General features: G+C 38.9%; 1 long non-coding RNA gene across 1 annotated transcript in view; it reads left to right on the top strand.

Annotated features, from left to right (window-relative positions):
• LOC121663309 overlaps positions 1-23,704 on the top strand; it is a 60,511-nt gene extending 36,807 nt beyond the window's left edge. The window contains exon 3 of the long non-coding RNA XR_006015596.1: positions 18,168-23,704. This is a non-coding gene — a long non-coding RNA (uncharacterized LOC121663309). The remainder of the gene's footprint in view (positions 1-18,167) is intronic.
• Positions 23,705-25,690: the final 1,986 nt, after the last annotated feature.

The raw sequence follows: 25,690 nt of genomic DNA, 5'->3' as shown, positions 1-25,690 counted from the left end.
TTAGAAATGGCTTTTTATTCAGGTCAAAGTTAATCCTGCTGTAGTTAAAAATGGATTATCAGACATGGAGCCCTCCCCATCATTGGCTGGGAGTCAGTGCTCATCTGGAAAAACTCACCTTTTTTTTTCCATTTCTTTTTGCTGATCCCTTGGGGTCCTGTTCCTAGCTGTGAGCAGCAGCATGCCAATTTCAATTAACATTTCCTTTAAAACAAATGTTATCATCTGCTTTAGTGCTTGTGACTTTCCATTTCTAACGAGGATAACAGGAGAGTGCAGGCGGATGGCTTTGTTTGGTTCAGGATGCTGTCACTGTGCTTTGGTGAACATCATTAACCATTATCCATCCGTGACATTTCTTCGGGTTCCTTGTGATTTTTAAAGGTCAAGCGAAGGCTTGAAGAGGGAATTCTCTGTCTGACATAAAGACGTTTCTTTTCCCATAACAGAATAAAAGCCCAAGTCCATTGCTGTTAAACTGTTGGGCTGCTTTCTCATTGTGACCACCAGCCCAAGGCTTTTGGAAAGTGCTTTGCTATTGTGGGTCTGTCGAGATACTGGTTACATCTGTGTGAATAAATTATGTTGTTAGATTGCTGATTTTACCAGAGGAGAAGGCAGCAAGAACATTTTGCTGAGTTATCCTAAACTGTGTTTGTCTCAGGCACAGGAAAAGAGAAATAATTTTGAAAATCATTTTGGGTCAGCAGAAAATACATTTCCCTCTGAAAACCCTCATTTAACTCATTTAAGTCTTTAAAAATTAAGATGTATACACATTTTAAAACAAAAATCCAAATGCTTTCTTTTGAGAATTTTGACAATTCTAAGGTTTTCAGTGCTTCTTGGATTTGTTACTATGTGGAGTCTTGTTTTCTTCTTTTCCATCTGCCTCCCACCATGACCCCTTGAAATTTTGCCTGTAATTGTTTGGCTCTTCCACTCCTGTCTTTTTTTATGACTCTTTCACCATACATCAAACAGAGAGATGTCTTAAACAGTTGTTGTGACAGTCCAAATAACTGTGTGTGCCCACATGTTAAAAACCTGGAAAAAGAAGTCAGAAAAAGAAACTGTTCCTGGTCCAAAACAAATAAGAACTGGGCTTCTTCCTGACTCTTCCATGACAATAAAGTTCCAATTCCTTTTTGGCTTGAAATGAAAGTAATACGTCTGGGGTGGTGAAAAATGGGAAAGCCAAGGCTTTGTTTTATTTTTTTAAGAACATAAAGAAAATGGGGTGAGGGAGGCCACAGGCCAAAAATATACACAGAGAACATTTCAGTCATATGTTGTGTGCCAAATAATCCTTTATTAGTGGCTCTCGTCAGTTGATAGTTTTTCATGATTATTTGCACTGCCAGAGCCCTATGGAGTGCAGTCAGTATCCAGGCAGATCCATAGTGCTGCATTATGGACAGTTGTAGCGGGTTGAGTTCGAAACCGGGCGGAAACACCAATTAAATGTAGTGGTTTTGGTTCAAAATATTCATTACTTACTTATTTTCCTTCTGTGAGATAAGAATTAGGAGAAAAGCAAAGCAGGCACAAACCTTAAACAGTTGCAGTACAATGAAAGAGTTTTATTACTAATAGAATTAAAAGTAAAGAGAAAATAACAAAACAAAATTAAAGCAAATCCCCCTCCAGCACTTCTCTCCTTTTACCCAGCTCACACAAGGATAACAGAACATGGGATGTTAGTCAGTGTTCCAGTTCTTGAAAAGTCTCTCTCTTATGCTTAAGGAAAAAAGGGTTTTCCTTCAGTTGCACATGGTTCCCAAACTGCCACTAACAGCAGATCCGCCCGGAAACAATCAATCTGCTGTGTGTAGAACATCTCTCCCATGAAAAATCTCACAGTTCCTTCACACTGCAAAACATGGGCCATCACATGGGGTTATTCATCTTTTTAAGGATAAGTTATTTTGGCCTGCACACAAAGGCTTTTCTTCGCCACAAGTCTCTAACAGCCTCTTACTACTTCTATATAGCTTGGCATAGGCACTCTTCACAATCTTCACAGGCACACGAAGATACTCCATCCCCCCATGTTCTTCAAATGGATTAAAGAGACAAAGAGTTTGTGGTATTACAGTTTCTTACCACGGCATGCAAGAAGGTTTTTTAAGCTACGCGTGAGAATCGCGGCACCGCCCTCTTTTCTCCCATCGCCATGCTCAGCTCCGTCCCACGTGACTCACTTCTCTTTCTCTCTGACTCTGAAGCTGCCATGTTGAAGGGTGTTCTTGTTCAGGCTTTACGGTGGGGAAAGCCTCGCTCCCTCTGTGCTGCTGGCTGCATGGTGTCCTCTTCAGTTCAGCACGAAGTGTGCTGGCTGCAGACAGGAGGCTCTGCCGGCTCCCGCTGGCTCCGCCGGCTCCGCATGGAGAGGAGAGGGACCCGCCTGTCCCCAGAAGCCGCGCTGGATGGGTTTAGCTGTGAGCAGTCCATGGCTGGTTTTAGCTGCCTGTGGCTCTGGGACAGTTCCCCCCAGCGACCCAGGGTCCGTGCCGCAGCGTTGGGAAAGGGGGAAAGGGGCAGTGGCCCCGGCCCGGCCTGGCGGGGCCGGGAGGCTCGGAGCCCCCCCCCCATCTTCCAGCAGGCCAGCTCCGACAAAAAGGGGAAGTCCCGCCTTTCTGTGCAGTTTAAATATGTAAATTGTGAGAAGTGTAATTGGTCTTAAAGACTGTCCATCAACTCAGGGTCAACCCAATACAACAGTGCACCAGATATTGAATATATTGTTTGAATTGTTTCAGAAACAGAAATAATGATTCTGCTGACCAGGAGCTGGCTTTGGGTGATATCCCTGTTCTGCCCAGCCCTGGAACCTGTTTTAAACAGATGCAGTTTCCTGATGCTTTAGGGACGATTACCTGAGCCTCCCTAATAAATAAAACAGAGCAAAAAAAAATTTAAAATAAGAAAAAGTGACTAGAATTGAATCCATCTGAATTCACAGCTGTAGGTGGTCAAGGGGCACGTTTCTTGTTGGCTATTGAAAAAGGCTCAAGAGGGCTTAAGAAGCTTTTGAAGTGATAACTTAAAAAGATGTGCAGGTATTCAGGCGTGTTTTTTGAGAAAACATCACTCTTCAGCTGTATCTTTAGGCCCTTCTCAGTGTCTCACTGAATTTAATAAATAATTCTTGATATTTTGCTTTGTATTCTCTTTTGCTTTGTATTCTTTTTTTTTTTTTTTACAAAATTAGCGTCTATCTCCATTCAAGTATTCAAGTATTCATAATTCATTTATTCTAAATTCCTTTTCAGCTACTTGAGGAAAATTGTATTTTATGTCACATTTGGAATAAGAAACATAGAGCACTGAGGAGTGAAGGCTGTTATCTTATTCACATGGCAAAGGCATATATTATTCATACTGTAATACCCAAACTGCAGGAATTGATAGATGGGGCTTATATAGTCAACTCCCAAGCAAACTAAAAATATATTTTTTGAAATAAACTGCTTTTTGAGTGGTTAATTCAAAATCAGATGGATTACTGCAAGATACTCTATGTGATTATTTTTACTGTAGGGACTCAAACTACCTACATATTTTCTCACTGAGACTGGAAAGTCTTAATGCATTTATTTTTCCTTCTGTTCAGGTGATTTAAAATCTGAAAAAGGGACCAGTGGATCAATAATTTAGTGCAGTCAGATGAAAAGTGCCTTAACCTGTTGGTTCAATTGTAGGATATTATGGAGTCTTACATACTGAACAACTGCATTTATATTGTATAATCCAAATTCAAAATAGCATCGAGTGGAAGGAAAATTGGCCTTTGTGGAGGAAGTGAACATCTGTGTCTGCTCCTTTTATATTGTATAGAAAGGTCTGATCAGCATAAAATAATATTGTGGGATTATTCCTCACTCATCCCTCACACCACTGTGTTAGGGCTACAGTGAGAAGAGTTTCAGTTAAAAACACAAGGATCTTAAATTATGGCTGTCACAGAGATAGTTATGTGAAACAATATCCCAAATCAGTCTGACTAGATCTCCTAAAATATTTTCAGTCAATGACCTTACTAAAGATTTAGGAGGACATTTAGAAAAGTCAGTGCTGCTACTGCAATAATGTACTAGAGTGTAATGAATTTCTCATTTCCTGTGACAGACATCTTGTCTCATATTCACAGTGCTGACTTGGTACCTTTGGTAGCAAAGGTTGCTTGTATCTTCCTAGATGGCCAAGGCTGCCTGTGTGTTGAAGTTTTTTTTCTTATTCACAAGCAGACCACTATTAATTTTCCCATTTTTTGTTTTTCTCTTTTTGCTGTTCCGTGAGTTCTTTTACTCAGAGTTTAAATTAAAATGCAGGAGACCAAGAATCCTTGTTCAGACTTAGTTGTTTATTATATCTTATCAGTAATACAGCTGCACGGGAGCATGCCTCCAAGGTAACAGGGTGGAAAATGGCCGTGAGTTCTAAATTCCAAGGCTTTTTAAGGTCTAAATTAACCAATTATGAAAGACCAAGTAACTTGTTTTTATTTATAATCCAGTTGCTAACTTTTCATGTCCCGCAGTGTGGGACTCTTGACCCAATAGCATAACCCCTAGATTTGTGAAGAAGGAGGAGAAAGGAAGATGATCCACACCCAAATTCGTCCATATTGTAACCTATTATTACCTATATCCCCTAAACCTAATTTTCTACATCTCTACATATCCCACCCAGTGATACGAGTTTTAATTACACAGCAACAACCTCAGTGTTATCACACAATTTAGGGAGCCTTTCCCAGGGTTTTGGATCGAATACAATGTACTTCTGAGGATCACTGCCTCTCAGCACTGACAGGCTGAAATTCTCAGAACGCAGGGTTCCAGCAACCACTTGTGCACATGTCACAGAGATCAGGTCGTGATCACTTTTTTGATCCATTAGGAAATCCATTCCAGATTTTTCTTGTTTTTTCTCTGCAGTTACAGAAAGGAGCAATCAAGAACTGGTCAAGTTTTTGTTTTCTAAAAATGAATTGTTTAAAACCACAGTTTTTATTTAAGTGTTAGAATATGGTATCTTTAATAAAGGACTGCCTGCTTCTGGATCTGTTTATAAAAGGAAAACAAGGAGATGATTCCCTTCTCTCTTTAGTTTTATATTAAAATTTCTAATCTGTGTTGTCATTGGAAATGACAGCAAATATGGGAACACACTTTTCATGTTTCAGGAATGCCCTTCTCAGTATCTGCCACTTGCCAGGGTCTCATTGTGGTGGGGTTGGAATAAATTGGTTTTCCTGTGAAGGACAAAAGCAGTAAGAATGGTTCTCACTGAAACTTCTGTAAACCTTCTGCTTGTTTCAGTGATGGTACATTTAACCATGGGTTTAATGCAGATGGTATTCGTGTGTAATTTGATTAACCATAGCAGCTGAAGAGATGACAAGGGTGTTGTACAAACCAGTATTGATCTGTTCAGCATTTGCTTTTAAGATCCTGTGTTAACTTCGATTAGAACTGTTAAATTCTCACTCCTCTTTAATCTCTTCTCTCTCAAGTAGAGAACAACTTTCTTATTTCTTAATTCTTAGAAAACTATCTAGCCCAAAAGATGTAAAAAATCATAGCATATACTGTGTTTTCTCAGCATTAAACTCAGAGATGAACATGACTGAAAATCAATACTGTGCTTGGCTTGCAGCCTTGTCATTTATTGATTTACATGTCGTTTGTCTCCATAGAAAATGCAATCATTGCTTAAATACAATACAGTATTTTGCTAATAGGATACAAATGTCACCACTGAGTAAAAAAGGTCACACTTGCATGTAAATGATTGTCAACCCAATCCCGTGCTTGTTGCTGCTGTTATTTTGAAGAGGCTGTCAAGAACTGGGAGGCCTAGGTGTAATTCTGCTGACATTAATGGGGGTTCAGCTGTTGATTTAAGTGGCACCAGTACTTCCAGTTCTCTGGACTTACACAGGTGCTTTGTGCTTCTTTAGTTTTACAGAGCTCAGTCAGGTGGGATTTTTTTTTTTGGTTGTTTCTAGCTTTGGAGCTATTGAGAAAAATCTTCACATAGAAGAAAGGGAGGACAAAAAGAAGTAGGAATTCAAGAAAGATTGCTGAATTTTTTGGAAGAGCCTAATGCCCAATGCCATGCAGGGAAACAAACTTTCACCTCTGTTATAGTAGGATGTGGAATGGCCTTAACTCTTTCACATGATAGCATGGTTATCACTTGATAAATGTGTTTGTGCCCAGGTCTGGCACACCATGTTTAGTGTGGAACTTAGATACTTATGAAATACATTTACCATCTTCTAATAAAGGAGAATGACCCAATTCACTTTAAAGCTCTGGGTGTCCTGAATGAAGTCTCCCTTTGTGAATAAGAAGTATAATGACACTAATAGCAGTACATTTATATAGAGCTTTAGGAATTTGCTCCTGTTTGCATGAAGATACTTTTCCCCAGTGTGGCTAATCTGAATAATCAGAAATGTAAAGCTTCGTAATTTAATGTACCTATTTTAATATTAATTTAAATTTTAAAGGACTAATTTATTAGTCCTTAATTTATTAAAGGATTTAATACCCTTGGAAGTCTGTTTGTCGTCCATGTTGGTTAAAGATTCAATATCTGTTTGTTAAAAAGCATTGAAAGTTTATATTTTTTGTTTCTTAGCATCATTAGCTTCTTAGCTACTTTGTTCAGAAGAAAACTTTTGACTATTCAAGGGTCAGGAAAGTCAGTGTTGTTGGTGACCATGGCTTTTTTTTTCTTCTCTTAGCCAACTTCCAGGATTCCCTTGGCTAAAATATTTTAGTCTGTATCATGAGTAATACTGGGCTTTGTACTTCCGACTGGCCTTCTGTGCAAGAGGTGTTACCTTAGCTCAGTCAGTATTTTACTGATCCTGTGACAGTGTAGCCCATGGTCAAGTCCATTTTCCTTCAGCCCACCCAATGGGACCTTCAGCCCAATCCCCTTTGTTCATCTGCACTTCCTCTTCCTGGTCATGGTCAGAACAGTGATAGGATCCCTGCAGGGCAGCCGATCTTAAACCCTCCCAGCAGGCTCAGGAATGTGGGCCTGAGCTCCAGCTGCAGCATTTGGAATGTCAGTGGGGTGTTTTCCTTTTATTTTCTTTCTCAAAGTTGTTTGATAGGTGTACGTTTGAGATTTCACTGTTGAAATAAGATGTGAACTTCTATATGGAAATAATAAATATGTAAAATGGTAAATTGATGGGCAGTTAGTAGAGTCTTCAGATAATTTCTGTGTTATATCTGGGCCTTTGAGAGAAAGTTTTTCAGTATTCAGCACTCTCTTCTTAGCCTTTTTTATGGTCACCAAACAGACTCTTCTTAAAACCATTTGTTCTATTTTCTTTCTTCTTTTTTTCCTTTTTTAAAAAGTTTCTTGATTTTCCACATCAGATTTGAGCTAATTCAAATCAAGGAGCAAGGTGGCTGAGACCCTAAAGTCAGTGGCTTTTTATTTTCTTCTCAAGGGTGGTATTGTTTGAGTGGCTGTGATTCTAATTGGAGCAGTATTACACACTGTGAGAGCAGATTCAGCCCATCTAGGACTCTGCATTTTAAAAATAAAAAAAAAAGGAAAAAATCCCCCAAAACAACAGACACCCCCCACCCCCCTCCCCCACCCCCAACCCCACCCCCCAGCTGCTTGATTTTTCCAAAGAAATGCACAGGCAAGCCTGTAGATATCCTGTAACACTGATTAAATGGCCGAAGGATTTTCCTTACAAGTCTCTTGCAACATTCTGTTTTGAATTCAGTTTCCAAATGCATGTCAAGTGCTGAGGAAGGTAATTCCATGTGAAAAATATAAAATTCTTTAAGATACTTTTATGCCAGCTGTTCTTTGTCCTAATTTTCCTAAAGGAGAACTAGTCTAGAAATACTCTCTCTACCCACTGGCCGCCTCACTATCAGTAACATGAAGCTGATTAAAAAAATAAAAATCAAAAATAATATCTCCTTCCTGCAGGCAGCACATGCACACACACACAGAGAAACCCCTCAAAACTAGGTAAGTGTGAGCTTTTATCAAAGCTTCCTTCCTTCCTTTTAATTATTAATATTTCAGTTGCACCTGAATTTTTTGAAGGATAAATATCTTCTCTCTCTCTCTCTCTATATATATATATCCTAATTATGGATACCTATGTATCCTGAAGATCATCTCTCTGTCTCTCTGAATTGATGGCTAAATATCTCCCGAAGAAAAGGCTCTGGCCCCCTGTGTTGGAGGAATACACAAATACCACTGTCAGGTTACCAGTGCAGACCAGCCCAGGGTCCAGCTGTTCAGGCTGCTCGTGCAGCTGGGAGCACTTGTTGTACTGGTGGGCTATACCTGCTGTGTGTTCAGATGCCACAGGATGTAGGAATGGGGTATCAAAATTACAGGGATTTTTTCTTGATTTATCAAACAAATTATTTATGCATGTTTGCAGCTCTAATGGGGGTGTTTAATAGAAATTCTTGCCTGTGTCTCATAACTTGTCCTTCATTAAAATAAAAGGCCAAACCAGTATAATATATGTAGTTTCATTGATTGTACAGTTAGATTTAGAAAAAATATGTTTTGCCACTGATGAGATTTTCTACTTAGATGACACAAAATATAATTCTCTTTGAGTAAACTGCAGATTTTGAAGTAAGTTCTAATAAGGTTCTGATAAAAATCATCTTCCATGGATCTCATTTCATACCAGTTTAAGTGTTTTTCTCAATTGGACGCTACTTCAAACGAAGGAAATGAGCAGAAGAGTAGAAAACAAGGAAAGCTTGCAGTATATCTCACAAAACCCCTCTTTTGTGCCCTTTATCATGGTGCCATTGGGCACAGCTTGTCTCTGTGACTGCGAGCTCCAGCCCTGTCTGAAACCCTCAGCACAGAGTCCCAGGTTTGTCTAAGATAAATTATCTGCTGGTATTTTGAAAGCAGCGCTTAAAACATTTGTAGTGTAAGGAACAGGCTCTTCCCTCTTAGAGTGCTTGGTGATAGCTGAGAAAGTCACAGAATATTGCAGACATCTCACAAACACGAAAGATTTGTATTGTTCTCCTTCCTTTTAATCTGCATTCATTTTTGAAGCTACCAGACTGTCTGCATTTGGTTGACTTTATCCTTGTTTCTCATTAATTTAAGTTTCCCATTTCATGAAGCCTTACTTTCTACTTTAACTCCTTTTGGTTGTATTTTTTCTTCTTGCCTGTCCTTCTACCTGCCCTGAATAATTTTCTGTTTTCTAGTGCTTGTCATTTTCCTCCTGCTCTGCTGTTGCAGTGCGGTTACAGAGCCTGCTACCAAACTGGCAGAGAAGAGGACAGAGGGAATGAGCCAGCCAGGATCCAGGCCATGAAGCGTTGCCAGTGGTTAAAGAAGTTATCTTGGCTTTGGAGCAGGGGCTCCATGTCAGTGGCAACTGGCTGGTAGATGACAGTTCAAAATCCAGCAAATGGAGTTTAAAAAATTGGTTTAAAGCACTGTGCATCTGCTGATCTCATATCATTCATTTTGGTGTCATGTTTGTGGCTGGCAGTCTTTGATAGAGGTGAAGAGAATATAATCAGCAAATTAAGATGGGCATTGGAAGCATTTGGCTCACATGAAGAAAGGTATTAATGTGCTAAAGAACACCTGCTTTGTAGAAGAATAACATCTGTAATTTAAGGGATGATTTTTTTTTTTTTCTTTTTTTTTGTCATATTCCAAGAAGTGTGTACCTCTTTATAAAAGCAGTTTGGTAAGTGCCTGGACCTATTCTTTTTGAACAGCATCAAACACTTAAAATAAAACTCAGTATCTTCTTTTGGCTACTCCTTTGGCAGCATAAAGTTCTACTAATACCAGTATTCCGTCACTACTTTTTCAATGGGAATGTGTGCTTTAGTCCAAGTAGTGGAATTACATGGTAATAGTGCAGTAGCAGTGAGAAGAATCAGTCCAAGACACTTAATTTGACTTGAGCCAAGCACAGACATTTTCCTACCTTTTGGAGCTTTGTACAAGTTTGTGAGCAATAATTTAGTCCTTACTTTAAAAAATGCTCTGCCACTACTTGTACAGATTTAATATATATGAGATATATATCAAGGAAAAAATTGTATTAGACAAGTACAACTCTCCGATTCTCAACACTTAACATAAATAATTGCTGTACTATGAAGATTTCAATGGGGATTGCCACTTTTATAATTAATACTTTTTTGTTTCAACCTCCTTACTAATTGAAAATGGGCTTTCAACACAGAATGCTTTGAAATTGTGTGAAGTGATGGAATTGGAAATGAACTTAATTAACTACAAACTGTCCAAATCAATCAGTGTTTCACAGTGCCTTTGTAATATACAGAGTTCATAATTTACTTGGGACTTGCCATAATACATATGCCATAATTGCAAAGTAATCATGCTAAGAGTGTCCAAAATTTAGTGTTGCGCTCTGATGCTCTATTGGAATGAAATGTCTATGGTTTCACACACCAAAATGGATTGGGGGCAAAAGGGTATATTTTTCCATTAACCAATCAGAGAACTTCTATGAATTAGGGCATTTCTCCAAGTGTGTCAGGGCTTTCAGGTGTTAATAGTTAGAAAAAATCCTTTGAATTCAATGTTCAAGCAGTCTAGCATTTCAAATGGTAGTGTTCTTGCTACACTATCCGTATGTTTGCAGCATGAAAATGGTAAGTTTATATAAGATGATAATGGAAAATAAATCCCATGGAAAAACACTTGGCAAAATTTCTGTAAGTTTTCAGAAAGGTTTTGCAAGTAAAGCTTCTGCAGACTCAAGGCTTTTGAAAATCTCTGCCTGATATTTTCTGTTGGGATTGAGGTTTGTCTACAACTTTACAGATTTTTTTTCTGTACACAAATTTAGTGACTTTTTACAAAAATAGGACAGTGCTTAGGTTTGCCTTTGTACCTTGTGAATACCTTGGTTCTGCCTGTACAGTCACTCTGCTTAAGTTTTCAGTGCTTCTCCTAGAAACTTTGGACTTCTTTGTGCTTGTCTGTGTTGCTCAGATTATTGACTTGGTAATGCAGCCTGGGGTGGTTATACCTGGCTTCCCCCATCAAAACTTACTTGATTTGAGCAGTTTTACAGCTTGAAAATTCCTTCTTTGTGTTGTTCCCCTACATTTCAATCACCATTTTCTGCCCTTATTTTTCTCTGGCCTTTAAATCTCTGATTTCCATTAAACAAACCTTTTGTATTGGGGATTCTAAAAATTCCAAAATTTTATGTCTGACTCAAGTCTCAAAACCTCTGTACTTCCAAAGTTTCTATTTTGATTTCTCATCTTAAACTGAGATCTTCTAGAAATTTGATTACCAAACTTCTGATGGGCTGGAAAAATACATTCATTATGAATGCTCCATGATCCTACTCCTCAGAAATCCTTTTGACTGTGCCACAGCTGTTAATGATAGTCTCTGGCCATGGGATACAGGACTACCAGGAGTCTGGGACAGTGCTGAGTTCTGGCCTTTCTGAATCAAGACTATTTCCAGTTTGCATGTGATTTATTTTTTTTTTATTCCTGACACTGATGGTGTAACCTGATTACTCTGATGTGGTAGATTTGCTATTTGGCTGGTATGAAACCTCCCCTGTCCTTCTCAAAGAGAACTTGTGAAAATGGACCTATAGTATATTTATTACAGATGTTTTATATGTTATATAAGTAAAATAATGCAAATTTGCAGAACTGGAGAGATGATGCTCATTAGTGATAGCTGCCCAGGATACCAGGTACTGCCACATCCTTGTCACACCTAAAGCCATTTTTATTATGGTCAGCTGCTAATGCCTGGGCCTTTTCATATGCAGTGGATGAAAAGGTGTGTTATGCTGACACTGTGGAATTTTTAAGTGATTCTTGTGTTTATTATTTGAAATTCAGAGGGTGACAGGACTGCTAACCTAATTGAAAGTGGTTTTGCCTGATTAATTTTATGGACTATGTTAAAAAGGTTTTGATTTTTTGGCTGGTTTAAAATAATCAGAATATAGTGCTTTGCACTTGTCATTTAGGGAACAGAGGGTGCTGCTTTATTCACTTGTGTAGATTGCTTGCTCTCTTTGGTATTGTAACAGAACCTTCTGGTAATGACAGTAGCCTTCTTGAATGTGTTCTATTAACAGGACTTTATGAAAACAGAGAAAAAGTATGAATAATGTACTTAGCCTTGCTGACTGTTTAGAGGAAATAAATGCTTTCCTTTAAAATGGTAATTGCAAGGTTAAAATTTAGCCTTCTTTCCCATACCAGGAGAACTATTAAGCCTCTTATTTTCCCTTCCCAAGTTGTCTTTTATATGTGCACTCTTGGAGCAGATATCTAAATGAACAAGTTGGTTTAGGTAGCACCCCTCCTTACTCAATGTTCATATGGAAAGTTAGCCAGTGCTCTTTAAGGTTGCTTATCCTGAAATCTGCTCCCTGGAGACTCCTTCCCTCTCTCCTACTTTTGTTCCCTCATTTGCTCCCCATTTATTTCTCTCTCCAAAGGGAGACTGCCAGGCTTGCTGAGGGCGTGATGCATCAGTGTGAATGCAGCCACTTGCAGATGTCAGGAGTCCCACCTGAGCAAAATTCCTGCTGTGTGACACAGCATCCCCTGTCAAGGGTGGGAAAAGATCCAAGAGAAAGCTAAGAAGCTAATGAAGTAAAGCTTTTTTGATTAATAGCTCGAGACCAGACTGATGCCCTGTCTGAGGCCCCAGACAAGGATGGGCCAGTCAATCACATCTTTTATTTCCACAGAAACTCAGCCTTCATGGACAGAAAAAGGAAACGAGGCACTTTCCCCTCCCTTCCTCCAACACTTCTCCAAAAGTTATGCATTCCACTGGTGTCCATGGTCTCTACACGTTTACATGAACAATATATAGTTCACTTCTTATCCATTCTTTTTTATAGCAGAAAATCCCCCAGGATGCAATTCTTGGGATGAAGCTTTTTCCTGCCTTCCTGAACATTTGCATTTATTTCCTGGGATCACAGGGGAGGAAATGCCATCTGCAAATATTCCAAAGATATTCCATAGAACTTGTTGCTTATTCCATGGGCTGATAAGAGTGATTTGTACCTCTGTAGGAGATGTGCCTGACATTTTTTCCTTGAAGTCTGTGGTAAGGAAGGTTTTGATGTTTGGTGAGCTGTCAGGTACTTTAGAGAAGGGGTGTAGATCTGGGCATTGGTAGAACTCCAGTTGGTGTCTCCTCCTGTCAATGAGAGCTCTTTGCAGTGGTCTGGGCATGCTAAGCTGGCCTTGAAAACACCCAGTTGAACAAGCTCTTTTTCAAGTGATATAACAGATGAGCACTTCTCTTAATCCAGCCAAAATCATTATGCTTGGGCTATTCCCTCCAGACGTTCACCAAAATGTGCCTGTATCTCTTTTGCCAGCTACCCGTATGTCAGGTTTCTTTAGCTTGGCCCAGCAGGGATTAGCTGGCAGGATGGAGTCAGCAGGAACTGGACTGGCTGTCTGGAGCAGCGTGCAAGGAAAATGAGAAGTTAAATATCCAATGAGTGGGATATAAAATGGTGTCCAGAGAGCAGAGGTCAAAGGAGCCAGCAGGCACAGAGAAGGGATCGTGTGGCTGCCAAAGAGAACTGACTGTTCAAGGTGTGTAATTCATATTTATGTAGAAATCACTATGCAAGCTGTCTGGACAGGGAGGCCAGTGACAGCTGAGCAGACACATACCTGGGACTGAGCCCAGCCTGCAAGCTCAGGGAAGTTTCCTGGGAAGTAAGTACCAGCCACTTTTTTGGAAGGATAATAAGGTGGCCCTTACTGCAATAGGGACAACAAGCTGTCCGGTTATTAGGAACTGCCAGCTGTCTTCAAGTGTAGCACTGCTGCCATCACAAATAGAGAAACTTTGCCCCTGATACCAGTAAGCCTGAAAACATGAATATTTGGAATATTTAGTGTCCCTGTTTACCATAGCACTGAGCTAAGTGCTTGGACAGGTGAGTGTTCCCTCTAACAGTCAGTGCAGCCAGTAAACAGACATTTTGATGAACAGGCAACAAAGCACTGCTGTGCATGGGCAAGTCACTATTGATTTAAGTAATCTCATGCCCATAAAGGATTTTTTCATCACTTGCTAAGAAACAAGAAGCAGCAGATAAAGATGAGTTTCATCAGAAGGAGGTTATTGCTGGAAATCCTTTTGCCTTTGAGTCTAATGTGTGAAAAACCAGACAAGTCTGCCTAAACAGAATAAAACAGAAAGCCAGATAATACCCATAAAGCTTCCAGATGCTGCCTTTTAGTCCTCTGAGCCCCAGAAACAGATGAAGGGCAATTCAATTGCCCTTAATGATACTCCACTGAATACATGCTTTATTTCAAAAAGCCAGCTGCTCTAAATGCCATTGACAAACAAAATGTAATGTACTGGTGCCAGTGTCCATGTACAACTATACACCATTTTAGGCATTTTGTGGCTTGTAAGCGTCAAATATTTCACCTTGATACACAAATGAAAAGCTGACAGAGCACAACAGTGATATGGAATACTTTCTTTAGATTTATTTTTAATTCCAGATTTGTTGGTGTCATATAACTGCAAAGAATATAATAATTGTGTGTTTATTTATTTTTTTAAATAACCAAAGCTATGCAAAAGAATGATTCTTTGAGATTAAAATAGAAGTTTCTGTGAAATCTTACATCATGTCTGTAGTCAGCACTGGTGAGGCCATGCCTCGAGTACTGTCCAGTTCTGGGCCATTTATTTCAACAAAGACATTGAGGTGCTGGATATGTGCAGAGAAGGGCAATAAAGCTGAAGGGGGTAAAGCCATGTGAGGAGCGGCTGAAGGAGCTGAGGGTGTTTAGGCTGGGGAAAAAGGGGAGACCTTATCACTCTCTCTAACTCCTTGAGAGGAGGGTGGAGTGAGGTGAGGGTCAGCCTCTTCTGCCAGGCAGCCAGTGACAGGACAAGAGGACATAGTCTTAAGATGTGCCAGGGGAGGATTAGGTTTGATATCAGGAAGTATTTCTTCACTGAAAAGGGGGATCAGGCATTGGAAGGGGCTGCCCAGGGAGGTGGTGGAGTCACCATCCCTGACAGTGATCAAGAAATGACTGAGCTTGACATTTGATGCTGTGGTTTAGTTGACAGGGTCAAATGTTGGGGTAGAGGATCTTGGCGGTCTTTTCCGTGATTTGGAGGAGGATAGATGGAGGTCTTAACAATTCTATGTGTCATGCTAAGCTGATATCCTGGGGGGATTTCTTCAGGGAAAAAAATCTGCAAGATGCAGCAGTGTAGTTGTGAATGGGTTTGTATTCCTTGCTGTGTTGTAAGCACACATTCATGTGGGAATATGGATATAGGTTTGATTGCAAGTTTAAAAGGAAAAGTTGTTGTCACTGCATTTTAGGAGATTAATATTTTACAGAAACTAAATTTGCAGTTGCTGTGCAGAGCTCACAAAGAACCAATAATGAGGCAAATGTTAGCAACCACTTCACAGGGATAAGTTTCTTTATTGCTAAGGAAGTGCTGCAGATGAGAGTTTTAGTCTCTCCTTTGGGTCAGTAATATTACCTAAGCAGGCAGGGCTGGAGCCTTCTGTTACTGCAGAAGTGGTGGGAATCTTTTGCTTGGCAAAGGGTGTTGGTTTGGGTGAATTTCTGCTATCCCAAAGGCTGTAGAATTGAACCAAGTCCCTCAACCTCTCCCAGGCTAACTCCAGTCTGGAAGCTGTGATGTACTAGCAAAATGTTGTGTTGTGAGACAGTAATAGCAGGAAAGGGATTTTAGATGTTAAGTAGGTGCTGTATAAGAAAATAAACTCACATCACTGAATTTCATATTAAATTTCTCTTGCAGCTTACTGTCATTTTCTTTGAGAAGGCCTTACACACTCAACTGAATCTCATAAGAACTATGATAGAATTAGCTAAGAAGCTTGTTTTCATTATTTCACATTATTTCACTCATTTTACTTTATCACTTCATGATCTCAGTAATTGTTCTCCACTTCATTTAAACTAATCAAGTATTTGTTATGGTCATTCTTAGTTTAGTTCTTTCTTAGGAATCCCTTGCTTCTTTAAGATATTGAATTGAGCTAAATGTCTGGAATAGCAAGAATGAAGGGAGAAGGAGAGTCGACCCAGTGAATATTCTTTGTGCTGCTCTTGGGCATTTATGATCTGTAACTTCCACTGAAATTAGGTGCACTATGGAACTGAACTGCTAGGAATGAATGACTGTGACAAGGGCAGAGAGTGCATCTCAGGCACTCTCACTTAAAAGCCTTATCAGCCCAGAGTGTAGGATGCTGTTGACGGTTAGGGTAGGTAGAATATAAATGTGAGCACTGTCACACCCCATTATCTTTAAAATAGAGTGGGTTTGACTATACTGATTTTACAAGTAGTATATTTTACCATTTATTTGGGAGTCCAACATTACTGTATGTACAATTTTTGAAAGTGAAAATACTGAGACCTTCAGTTGTCTACAAGCAAATTTCAGTAAATCAGTACATCCTCTGAGTATGACAAAACAGTTGAACTGTTGTTTCAAATTCTAGATCACACTGTTTTCATCACTCTCTAATCTCATATTCTCCTTTAAATTATAAATTGCCCAAGTGGCTTGGACTAAGCCAAGGGAACTTTTGGGATGTATTTAACATGGTTTTATTAGCTTTACTGGAGGCTCAGGATATGATTTGGTGTGTTGGAGACATATCTGTATTCAGTGATGCTTCCCTCAGGATTCATTCTCTTTAATGAACAGTGAGAAACGGTGGCAGTGTGTGATGTACGTTTTAGCATGGTAGATGAGTTTCTGCAGTTAAAAAGTATGTCATTGTTATTTACTCTGTGTTATTTACACTGCAAGCCTCTTGGAGGCCCCAGCCCCATTGCGCTAGGCAATGTAAAGGTACAGACAGTATCTGTATTTTTTAGCTGCTTTCCCTGAGAATTAGAGGCAAAGGTAAGACTTGAAAGAAGTGTGAGTCAGACTTCTTCCTCATCGTCAAGTGGAGTTAGCATTCTGGGGCATGGCATTGGCTGATACATGATTGATGGTAGTGTGTTTAGTTCAGGGATTCTTGTCATTCTAAGAATTGTAACATTAATAGGCTCTTTGCTGACTTTGTCTTCATGATCCCATTTTGCTGTCTGGCAAAGGAAAGGGGGCTACTAAGTAAATTTAATATTCATTAAATTCACTAAATCAAGCCTCAGGAAACAAGACTACATGATGAAGGGACAGTCTCTGGAACAGAGTTGATCTGAGCTCTGCAATGCTGGTTTTATTTAATAATAAGTTAAGATCTGAGTGTTATTAATGGAAGTTTGGTCTACTTGATAACACCTCTGAGTAATGTACTTTTGTGCAGCCAAAAATCAGTCAATTTAGTAAATTCTGAAGTGCATTTGTTAAGAAATTAAGAAGGGCTTTTTGCAACAAAAATGCTTTCCAAGGGCATACATGGTTTTATAAACATTGCGTTTTCCACCACTGTCATAGTGAGAAACACTGAAAGGCAAAGACCCGTTAAAACATCCTAACTTGGTCTTAATGCCAAAATAAGCCATCTTCCTTAAACACGCTGAATGTAACTCAGTAAAGAACAGATACCTCAGAAGAATATGAATGCATCACCTTAGTGCTTTTTAAAAAAAAAAAAAAAGTTAGTGGGGTGGAATAGCATTTTATGTACTTGACAGAGTAATTATATCTATTTAAGTAGATGCATAGGTTTTGTCTACGGTGGTAGAATTTTTAGGTCTTTGTAAGTAATGATCCAAATTAATCAGTTGCTATGGCTCAGTATTCCTGAATATAGATTATCTTCAGGAACTGTAACAAATGAACCCCATATAAGACAGGGTTTCACTAAAGCCTTTTCTGATGCTTTTAGTTTTGTGTTGCTTCTTTTAATTGACTCTAAGGCGAAATTTAGCTTGAAATGAATTATTTCTAAGTCATATAATATTTGGACTAAAATGATATTGAATGTTGGAGCAAAGCACCTTTATGGGTGCATTGAAACCCACTAAGATTAGCAGCTATGAAAAATTGTTATTGAAGAGCTTGACTTGGTGACTATTATAAATTTTATGTAGAAACCTTAAAAATTGTTATGTATTTCTTGCTCTCAATAGGTACAGAGAGGACTTTATCAAAATGTTCGTATAAACTGAGAGTCTTTCCACGATGGATTCATGTGGTGGGAGATAAGATGGAACTGAGCTACAGGCTGTGGGACACACCTGCAGAACACCATGGCAGAACCGAGAAGCTTGTCTCCGCCTGACCCTGGGGGGAGGAGATGCCAGCCGGCAGAGCCCTGCGGAGAGGAGCCTGCTGGAGCCTGCTGGATGGGTGGGCAGCACGTGATCACCCCCATATAGGGACATTGGGAAAGTGTGCTGCTGACGTGGCAATGTGTGATAGGTCGCTTAGTGAAAAATACAAAAAAACCATATAAGGAAATACTGTGTCTTGAAGAAGTGTATAAAAACCAGCTTGTTTCTCTCAATAAACGTTTCAGATTCCCTGTCGGTCTCAGTCTGTGCCGTAGTTGTTATATCAGATTCAACCCAAAACTTTCTAAGATTAACCACACAGAAAAAGTTAAAAGTGGCTTAGCTACATCCTCTCCTGTTTCAGTGGAGGCCTGCTGTGCCATGGAGACATAAAACCACAACTGCTAAATTACTGTAGTGCTTTTAATGCATTCTGCATTTATTATTAGGAACTGCTATCATAAGGAGACACACTAAAACTCTACTTTTGCATGGATATCTCCTTTTTTAAATATTTTCTGAACTTTATATTTAAAGCTTTACTATGTCAAATTTTCCTGTTGTGTTTTTAATAATATTCTAATAACTAATTGAAACTTATCTGAAACCTAATCTTTTCCTACTGTGCTGTAAGAATTAGCTCAATTTCCTAAACAGACATAGTGTTCTCTTTGATTGTTCTATGTGTAACAAAACGGACTATGTAAAATTCTGGAGCAAGTATGTGAGGGTATACTTTAATGCTACAGACCTAAAAAACTCTTAGAAGTAGAGTTTAGAAAGTGATTCTTGTTGTGACCAGCTAAATTTATTGTCTCTTTGGTAAAGCATGACTTGCCATGCTCTACACTGGAGTGAGAGAAAGATGAGCTTCAGTTAGTGCTGAAGCATCCTGCCATGTGATGTGACTAACACCTGCTGTGTGGTTGTCCTTCTCTGCCTTTCCCTGAGGAAGGAAGAGCAAGCACATTTGGGAAATGCAAGAGAACAATTTAGATGCGCGCACAGCAGCCCTTCCTGCAGAACAGATGTATTGCAGCATTCTGTGGTAGCTCGCAGATGCTATCCTGGTCCAGTACAATGCTATGATTGACAGGAGAGAGAGTGTACACCTTTATCCTGGTGGGAATCCTCTAGCCTGATGTGTGATAGGGATATTTATTTTTGTGGAGATCTTAGAGAAAGCAAGTATTCCATGAGCTTTCCTAGAGGTGTGAACTGAATTCTCCAGTAGCTGATTCCATTGCTATTGTGGCTGGTGCCCAATCTGGAAATCACAGCTTGTTGGTTTTTTAGGCTTAACTCTGTGTAGTACCTACTATTTCTTCTCTTTTGCTGTAGGTGAAAAGACAGATAATCCCTGCAATTAAAATAGTGTGTGTATCACCTTCTAAGAGACCAAAGAGAGAAAAAGGAGGAAAGGAAAAAAAACAAAAAAACCAAAATAACTACCAAAAACTCCCATGAAAATATACGCAGATACAGCTACAGGAAGGTGACTACCCATGGGTCAGAGTGGAGTGAAAAGGTCAGGAATTGATTGATGCTTGTAAGCTCAGTGGCTGTTATCTGTGCCTCTGTTCATTGATGAATTGCATAGAAGACAGGCTTTCTCAATTGTTACTCTGAAGGTCTGTGGACTTCTTCTATAATAACCCTGCTATCTTTATCCTTTCTATATAGCCCTCAGTTCCCAGAGATCTGCAGTACTTACTCTGTGTGCCTGTACTTTCTCATTTCACTGATAAACTGATATCCTTTCAAGGATAAACTAGACTATTACCTTGATAACATTTTTCTTGGAACACAGCAGGTATTTTCAGTACCTTCAAGGTTTAAATTAATTGGTATACATCTTTAACTATGACTCTTAAAATAGTTGTAACTTGCATATCACAGCCAAAATCTCAATGCCAAAGGTTTATTGATGTTTGATGTTACTTGCTTGCTTTTTAAAAATGTAAGAAAGAAATTGGCATTTCTTATCTTTTTACTGTGCACTTCCAGATAAGTGGAAACAGTTCTATCTTTGTTTCCTGTAACAAGGTATTGGATTCTGGCAAAAGGGATAATTCTAGAAGCTTAAGCACCCCTTTCCAACCAACTCACTTTTTGGTATAGCAGAGTTTTTGGTTTTTAAACGAAAACAATGCCCATTTAAAAAAAAAAAAAAATTAAATAAAACAGGTAGGAATGCAAGCCCATGTATACAGCCACATATATACATGTGTATATCAATGTACTTAAAGCCACCACTGACTATCGTTAGCTCATCTGCATTCACTTGAATGTGTCCTCAGACTTTTGGACTGTGAGTAATAAAATGCACCTGGGCTATGCAGAACACTGAGAGATTAATGCAGACAGTGTCCTGACAATTTGCTTGTCCCACTGAACATTTTGGAGATGTCTTTCACTGTCAGGAACTGACTCCAGTAGTCATAACCTCCCAGCTGGTGTGTCAAAGACGCTCACCTGGCAGTTATGCTATTACACCACCAATACAATACACTTGTTGTCCCACAAAAGCTCAGCCCTCATCTTCATTATCAATACCATTATTTTTTCTTTAGTTAAGAGATTGATTCCTTTAACATTGCAGAGTGGAAGAAATAAACTTCTTGCAGATCAATAGCATAGCATTCTTTCTTTGCTCAGAAAGTCATGGAGAATGCAGTTTTAAATTGCTTATCTTACTGACTTAATGGCTAAGGTAGAAAGAGCAGAAACCTCTGTTTTTATTTTTTACTTACTTATTTATTTTAATTGTCGTCTGAATTTGGGCTGCCTACTTGCCATTAAGCTGCCTTAAAATCATCCAATAAGCATCAGTTTGGCCATTAAAGTCTTGCTGCTATAATTTTTTTCTGTGTTGTGTTGACATTCCAGTAGTTTAAAAAGAAACATCAGAACACCCCAGGTTCATAGGTCAAATCAATTTGAAAGTTGGATGGAGCACTGAATGCTATTAATGGAAAATTGATCCTGAGAGATAAAGCTCATTACCTAGGAATGCATAACTGGAGTATTACCTCAGCATAGGTCTCTCTGTCCTCTATAGGAGTAAAGTTACCAAATGCACAAGAATTTTTATTTATATATTTTCTCTAGGAGGACTTTTAGAGGAGATTGCAGTGGACTTGTATGCAAACTGTTAAAGGATCTGTTCAGTGTTTGAAGTAGCAAAAGAAAATCCATCCAGAATTTTCTCCAAGTATGAACTGACTGAATAAACTCTGAAGGTAAAGACTGAGTAAACAGCCAGTATGGGGCCTCACTGGTATATAACTACTACTCCTCTGGAGAGCAGGTATGTTCTAGAAGAATTGGCATGACTTAAAGCAGAGGGCATCGCTTCGAAATCTCAGGGTAACTACATAGTTCTGGGGTTTAAAATTGTGTAAGCAAGTTGTTTTTCTGCTGTGCTTCTCTGTCAGCATTTCTGCTGGGTGTGATTTTGTGTGTGTATCTTAACCTTATCTCAGATGCAATTGAAAAGTCCTTTTGTGTTGGGCCTGTCACTCAGACAATGTGTCATTGAATGCCATTACCTCTACAGGTGTCCAAGCAGAACCAGTGTCTTAACTGGAGTTCCTTTGTCTGGAATGCTCAGACTAACAAAGGAGGAGCCATTACAGCCTATTACAAGTGAAAGGATCTTTCCCTGGACTCAATAAGTGGTGCAATTTGTTCAAGAATTCCAACAAAGTATCCTAAGTGCGTCCTTAGTGCTGCCCTGTAGACTCTGGATGCCTCCCCTGCTGTGCCCCTTTATTTAATCCTCATTTCAGTTAGGTCATTAACATCATTTCTGTCTCACCTCTGCTGCAATCCTTTATCTCTGTTTACTTGAAAATTTAAGCATCATCCTGCCAAAAGAAGGGTCTCTGTGCAGTTATTTGATTTTAAATTTACACTAACTTTTTAAAAGGAGTCTTCTTTATACCTGGGAATTAAAACTTACTGATTCTGGTAGAAATAATAGCACCTCTAGTGGTATTATGAATGTCTGGTATACATAGCGGTAATTCCCTGCTGTAAATTGACGTACAGCAACTAGTCTACCTCTTGTCTCATTGACATAAAAATCAAGTTGATAAAATTCAAAAATAGAAGACAAGAATTGCAGTGAGCTGTTCACCAGAGGTCCAGACTGCAAACAAGATGCCCTAGGCACTCATGAAAGATGTAGACTCTGCCTCCCTTTGCCCACTAGGGTCATGTCCAAATCCTTTCACCTTTAAATCACATTGCCTCTTGCTTCGCTATTGCATCTTGCCCTTGTTTCTACTTTGTTGCTGCATTGGAGACTTCTATTGTTCCTGAGAGTAGAGAGGAACATTTATTAAGAGAGATTTATTTGGAAAGGTCAGACTGTACATTACCTCAGCATTAGGTTCAGTCTTCAGAATAATGATTTCATGTAGAACACTGAGGTTCTTCAGACTTCTCGCTTATTTTAAAATATGGCTTTGAGGAATCGAGCGTATGTCAAAGTGTGGTAAATAAGTGAATCTCTGGTCAGCTGAGCGCTTCTGAAGCCCTAGAATCTTTAATATTTTTGTTCATTTATTTGCATTAAATCTTGATTTAATTAAAGAATCCTGCATATTTTTTATATTTTAAAAACAGCAGATCTCCCTGAAGTACTTTCTGCTCCAAATTAGAATTCAGATGGCTTCCCATTTCCTGTTTTAGCAAGAGAAAAGATGATAAACATGCGATCGGCAGAAAATACTCATTTCTTATGACTATAGATGTTCGTTTAATCATATACGAATGATACCAACAAGCTTTGTTCATGTCGCTGTGTTTTGTGCTACAATTCATTAGTGCTTCCCAATGAATTCAGTCATAGCTTCTTTTTCAGGACTTATATTATGATAGTAATAGAGCTGTTGTAAAAGTCCAGGGTTTGAAGCCAGTGTTTTCAATTTTGGCTTCATTGACAAGGCCCTCATTCTACTTGTTATAGGGCTTTATGCTTGCATGTTTTACTACGGTACCTGTTTGTATGTTTAACAATACAGCATATAGGAACTGTGGCTCTGTGTACTAACATCTGGAAATTCATGTATATGCCAGACATGGTATGAACACAGATCAAAAAGACTTCTCCTTTAAGTATTTGGTAGGATACAACAGATTTAGATGTACAGTGACATTAAGAAACAGTATTAGCTGTCTGTGTACTTATAAAATAAATTACTTATGCATTGTTAAAACTTTTGTGGGCATCATAGTATGGTTTAAAGAGCTGTTGAAGATGTATAATGTAATATTTTTGTGGATAGTTATGGGATGTCTTCCCTGTGTTAGAGCAGCTGGGGAGAAAGTGCTTTTTAAAAATGTGACAAGCAGATACAAGATGCTGGGGTCATGGTCTAACCTTAGGTGGGGGTTGACCTCCTGATATTCAGTAGGAGTCAAGCAAGATAGAGGTTTAGAAGGACTTCGAACATGTAAATGAGCAGCTCAGGTTTGAGGTAATAGGAAAAGGAGGAGGTGCCTAAAGAAACTGTTTTTCCTACACACTCTTAAGTTTGGAAAATAGTGTTTTCAGAGACTAGTATGAAAGTTGGCATAATTACATACATATTTTGCATGTCGTGCAGGGAAGTTCTGTAAGGGTTTGGTGTGTTCTGGATGTGAGGTACTAGAGAGAGGTTGGATGTCTGAAGAAAAGCCTGAGCCCCAAGAAGTGGATGGAAAAGGAATGCTGGGAAGATTGTAGACCCTTTGTTTTATGGGAGAGAGAAGGGAAGATGTTAGGGGTGAATGAGGGTTTAAGGTCTCTCTCCTAGTTATTTAGGTAAGAGGAGAGATCACAGATGCAGCTCACTCTTTTAGTATGAGCAGGGGTGGATCTGGAGTCTAGAGGAGAATGACAAGACATCACAGATAAAGCCTGGGTTGTGTTTGCAGAGGAAACATTGGAGAGCATGGGGGACAGAAGAAGGGCAGAATGCTGAAATACTCTTGCTAAATGTTGTAGAAAGGGTGAGGATATGGAAGACTAGAGGTGTGAAGAATAAATATCAGAAGAGTTGAATCAGAAAACTGAAAGGCAGGATTTGAAAGAGAACAATGCTTTGTGTATTCAATTTTACTCCTCTTTCTCTTTTTTTTATCTCTCTACTTATTTTACACTGTTTTTACTGTTGTCAGCCCTCTTTTTCAGCATTTGCTTCTTGCTTAAAATTTATCTGCTGCCTGTTCTCTTCCTTCACTCAAGATACATTGTCCCCAGGTTTTACCTTTTTCTCTGCATTTTTTTCACCCTGCATCCCTTCTGTAATACCTTCTTAGCCTGTATTTCTTCAACAGCAAATCCAAGTTTTTTTACTCATTTCAGAGCTCTCCAGCATACTTGCTTCCTTTGTCTACCTGTGTGTATTTTACCCATGCTTGGCCTCCTTCTTCTTTGGCAATGTCTGTATTTGATTTAACATCTCAAAGGCTTCTTTCTTACTCTCTCACGAGCATGGAGAATTCTTCCAAGGCTGATGGATAACTTAATCTCTTCTTTTTCTACTGCTATTACACATAAGCAGCAGAGAAATTACCAACTGAAAATAGCCTTCTGCTTTCATTTTTGTAGCAATTATGGGATGCTGGAGATGGGATGTCTGCTTCTATCCCATCTCAGGATACTAAAATGAAAGCTAAATAACAGTTGTAGAACTATTCAAATTTCTATATCAAAAGTTTGCTTCTTCACTATTTTAAACTGCATAGTCTCATTTTTCTCTGTTCAAAGTGAATGTAAAATCATAACATAAAGGAACTATTCAGGATTGAAGCTGATGGAAAAATTGGGCATGAAACTAAAAAAAAAAAAAAAAAATTAAAAAAAAAAAGTCCAGTTGCCCTTACCTTTAGCACTTAACAGAATCTGTCATTTTGTCAGTGGCTGAAGGAAACATTTTAATGAAAAAAAAATCAAGGAGATGCACGTAGTATGTGAATGATAATTGAAAATTGCTTGTTTTGAGACTGACCCTTGAAACCTTAATAAAGACAGTACTCGGTTTTCTACTCCAGTTGGGATTTTATATCCCTCCCACCACAGGGGTGTTTGGATCTCTGCTTTGCTTAAATCCTGCAATATGATTTACAGAGATTAAATAGACTTCAGCACACCTGCATTATTTACAGTATATTATGCTTAGATCAAGTCTAACACAAAAAGTGACTTGCCAAAAGCAACGTAGAGATCAATGGCTTAGCTTAAAAGTAAAATTTGGGAAGCCTCATTGCCAGCTTCCTCTCTGCCTACTAGACACACTACTTACTCCATAAATGTGTGATTAAAAGATTGCTCTAATGTATGTCTCTACTTTAAAAAAACCCCAAAAACCAAACCAAAACCAAAAAGA

This window comes from Corvus kubaryi, unplaced genomic scaffold (assembly GCF_017639235.1).
Source record: "Corvus kubaryi isolate FWS band 111438036 unplaced genomic scaffold, C.kubaryi_AGA036_p1.0 37270, whole genome shotgun sequence".
Lineage (NCBI taxonomy): Eukaryota > Metazoa > Chordata > Aves > Passeriformes > Corvidae > Corvus > Corvus kubaryi.
The sequence above is the reverse complement of the archived record's forward strand: the minus strand, read 5'-3'. Positions and strand labels throughout refer to the sequence as shown.